We start from the raw sequence: 4,509 nt of genomic DNA on the forward strand, positions 1-4,509 counted from the left end.
TCAGGTTAAAAAGTGTATTCTTTGAATAATATTGTTGTCTTTTAAAATTGATCTTTATTTTAATTGAAAACAATCTTAGTTTATATTTTACCAATTTCAGTTTCCTCTGCCTCCCACCAATCCCCATCCCATTCTCCATCCACTCCCTAGAGAGTGGGAGGCCTCATATTTAGGGCAGGACATAGTCCCTTCCCTGAGTATCTAGGCTAAGAGAGTGTCCCTCCATAGAGAATGGGGTGCCAAAATCCATTCCTGCTCTAAGGATAAGTACTAGTTCTACTACCAGAGGTTCCATAGACTGCCCAGTCCTGGAAACTATCATCTACCTTCAAGGGGCCTAATTTAGTACTATGCTGGTTCCTCAGCTGTCAGACTGGTGTCCCTGGGCTCCCACTTGTTCAGGTCAGCTAATTCTTTGGGCTTCCCCAGCATGGTCTTGACCCATTTGCTCATCACTCTTCCCTCTGTCCTACTGGATTACAGGAGTTTGGCTCAGTGTTTAGCTGTGGTCCTCTGATTCTCCTTCCATCAGCTACTGGACTGGGTCACTGCTCTATGATGGCATGTATGGTATTAATCAATTTCATTATAGGGGAAGGGCATTTAAGGTGGCTTCTCCACTCTAGCTTAGATTCTTAGTTGGAGTCATCCAACTTGTGCATCTCGAGATGTCTCTAGTGCTAGATTTTTCGTTAATTGCATAATGGCTCCTCTATTAAAATATCTCTTTTCTTGCTCTGCCTTTCTGTTCTTCCCCCAACTAGACAGTCCTCATCCCTCATGTTCTTCTCCCCCTTGTCTTTCTCCTTCCTCTCTCCCCGTCCCCCATACTCTCAATTTTCTCAGGAGATCTTGCGCCTTTCCCCTTCTCTGGGTGTCTATGTATGTATCTGTTAGGGTCCTCCTTGTTTCCTAGGTTCACTGAGACTGTGGATTGCAGGGTGGTTATCCTTTATTCTTGTGTAATATCAGCTTATGAGTACTCACCATGTTTTTCTTTCTGTGCCTGGGTTACCTTACTCAGGATGCTTTCTTCTAGTTCCATCCATTAGCCTGAAATTTTCAAGATTTCATTTTTTTTTCTGTTAAGTAGTACTCCACTTAACAGCACATTTGCAGCACATTGTCTTTAGCCATTTGTTGCTTGAAGGGCATCTAGGTTGCTTCAAGGATCTGGCTATTACAAAAATGCTGCTATGAACATAGTTAAATAGATGTTCTTGTGGTATATCTTTTCGGTATAAGACTAAGAGTGGAATTTCTGGATCATAGGGTAGACTGAATGATACCCATTTTCCTGAGGAACCACTTTAATGATTTCCAAAGAGGCTGTGGAAGTTTGCATTCCCATCAGCAATGGAAGAGTGTTCTCCTTTCTCCACATCCTCTACAGCATAAACTGTCATTCGTATTTTTGATTTAATCATTCTGACTGGAGTAAGATGATATCTCTGAGTTGTTTTGATTTGCATTTCCTTGACAACTAAGGAAGTTGAACAATCCCTTAAGAGCCTTGTAACCATTTTATATTCTTCTATTGAGAATTCTCTGTTTTATTCTGTACCCCATTTTTTAAGTGGGATATTGGTGGTTTGGTGACTAGCTTCTTGAGTTCTTTGTATATTTTGAAAATCAGTCCTCTGTAAGTTGTGGACTTGGCGAAGATCTCTTCCCATTCTGTGGGTTGCTGTTTTGTGTTGTTAACTTTGCCTTACAGTTGCTTCTCAGTTTGAGCAGGTCCCATTTATTAAGTGTAAATCTCCGTGTCTGTGCTACTGGTGTTAAGTTCAGGAAGTAGTCTCCTATGCCAATTAGTTCAAGGGTACTTCCCCATTTTTCTTTTAAGAGTTTCAGTGTGGAGAATTTATGTTGAGTTCTTTGATCAATTTGGACTTAAGTTTTGTACCTGGTTTATACATGGGTATAGATATGGATCTATAGGCAATCTTCTACATGTCAGCATCCACTCATGTCAGCTCAATTTGTTGAAGATGCTTTCTTTTTTTTCTTTGTATAATTTTAGTTTCTTTCTCAAAAATCAGGTGTTCATAGGTGTGTGGTTTAATGTAAGGGATTTCAATTTGATTCCATTGGTCTACTAGTCTATTTTTGTGTCAATACCAAGCTGTTTTCAGGACTATGACTTTATAGTAGAGCTTTGAGTCAGGGGTGGTAATGCCTGCAGAAGTTCGGGCAGGAGGAATGGAAGGAGGGAGGGAAGGAGGTCGGTAGGGTGGGAGAGGGAACTGGGATTAACATGTAAAATAAAAAAATAATAATAATATTAAAAAGTTAAAACTTATTAAAGACCAAAAAATAAATAAATATATAGATAATTATGAGTTAATAATTAAGGTAGAGCTCACCAATATGAAATGCTAGTTGTTGGCCAAGATTTTCATATTAATAGAAGTCTTTGTGTGTTGTTTGTGGCTGATGTGGCTGTGGGACCAGGAACAGGATTTGGTTGTGGTGGTGGTATTGTGGGTGTGTGTGCTTCCCTGTTTTTTTTTTTTTTTGTTTGTTTGTTTGTTTGTTTTTTATTTTTAGCTTTAGGTGATTTGGGATTATATGTTAGGTGTATTTTTATTAGTGTATCTAGCTTCTTTAGGCTGGAGTACTTTCTGTAGGACTGGATTTGTGGATATTGTCAAATCTGGTTTTGTCATGGAATATCTTGTTTTCTCCATCTGTGTTTACTGAAAGCTTGGCTGGGTACAGTAGTCTGGGCTGGTATCCATGGTCTCTTAGTGTTTGTAGAACATGTATCCAGGACCTTTTGGCTTTCAGATTTTCCATTGAGAAGTCAAGTGTAATTCTAATAAGCCAGCCTTTATGTGTTACTTGGCCTTTTTCCTTTGTAGCTCTTTATATTTATTCTTTATTCTGTATGTTTGGTTATTTGATTTTTATGTGACATGGGCACTTTTTGTTTTGGTCCAGTCTGGTATTTTATAACCTTCTCGTACTTTCATTGGCATGTCCTTCTTAAGTTGGGAAAGTTTTCTTCTATGATTTTGTTGAATATGTTTTTTGTGCCTTTGAGCTGGCCTTCTTAGGTTTGGTCTTTTCATGGTGACCCATATTTCCTGGATATTTGTGTTAAAGATTTGATGGACTTAACATTTTCTTTGTTCAATGAATGTATTTCCTCTAGTGTATCTTCACCAGCTGAGATTCTCACTTCCATCTCTTGTATTCTTTTGGTTACATTTGCATCTATAGTTCACAATCTTATACCCAATTTAATATTTCCAGCACTCTCTCAGATTGTGTTTTCTTTATTGCCTCTATTTCAGTTTTCAAGTCTTGAATTGTTTCCTTCACTTGTTCTTTTTTCTTGGCTTTCCATGCTTTCTCTTGCATTTTGTTTGTCTTTTCCTCCTTTTCTTTAATTGATTTTCTCATTTCCTCTTTAAGAACCTCTATCATCTTCATAAAGTTATTTTAAAGTTTTTTCTTTTCTGCTTCATTTGCCTAGGGATGTCCTGGCCTTGCTGGTATAGAATCCCTGGACGCTGGTGGTGTCATATTACTATTTAGGTTGTTGAATGTGTTCTTACATTGACATCTTCCCATCTCTTCTTTCAGTGGGTATAGAACCAAGGATCCCATGGCAGCAGTTTTCCTGGTGGGTGCAGTACAAAGGCTCCAGTGGCAGCACATGCTGGATAGTTTGGTCTTCCCCCAGGTCTCTGGGAATTTGGTGAATGGGACAGGTCTACATGTCCATCTAACAGCTTTAAATTGGGGTAAATGGGTAGGAGAAGGCACAGCACTCACTTTTCCTTGTTGGTGTGGGGCTAAGGCTCCAATGGCAGCAGATAGATGAGTAAACTTCTGTGGACAAAGATGTTCATACCTCTAGGGGAAAGGATGACTAAACTTCTGTGGGAAAGGATGACCAAACTTATGTGGAAAAAGATGACCAAATTTCAAGTGTTAATGGGAGAAGATGTTGAAACTTCAAAGGAAGAAGATGCTAAAATTTCACCTAGGATATGAAACCAAAAATTTAGCATTTCAAATAAATAAATAAATAAATAAATAAATAAATTTCCCATGTACTCAACTTGCATGCTCTGTCGAAGACCACTGCCAGAACATTGGTGATTCATGATGCTCCAAAGATTATTAGCTTATAAATATAGGCAATTCTTATTTATTTATTTATAAAGTTGATGACTTGGTTTTTCATGGCAGTGATTTATTTACATTTCCTAACCTAACAGTTCCTGGATTGTGTGTGTGTGTGTGTGTGTGTGTGTGTGTGTTTTAATTTGTTAAATTTCATTCCTATACTCCTTTCCTACATAACATGTGCACAGGGAGCCTAAAAATACAAACATTTGCTTCTCATAATTTCCTAATTTTCTGCAAATGGGGTAGCTATATGCAGTTTAGAAATCTAATGGAAAAGTTGAAGAACTGTTTGTGAGAGTGTTACCTAACATGTAGCCTTCAGTTCACAATATCTGTGGTTTTAGGCCTGTCAATGCTTTTGTCAAA

This window comes from Phodopus roborovskii, unplaced genomic scaffold (assembly GCF_943737965.1).
Source record: "Phodopus roborovskii unplaced genomic scaffold, PHOROB, whole genome shotgun sequence".
Taxonomy (NCBI): Eukaryota; Metazoa; Chordata; class Mammalia; order Rodentia; family Cricetidae; genus Phodopus; species Phodopus roborovskii.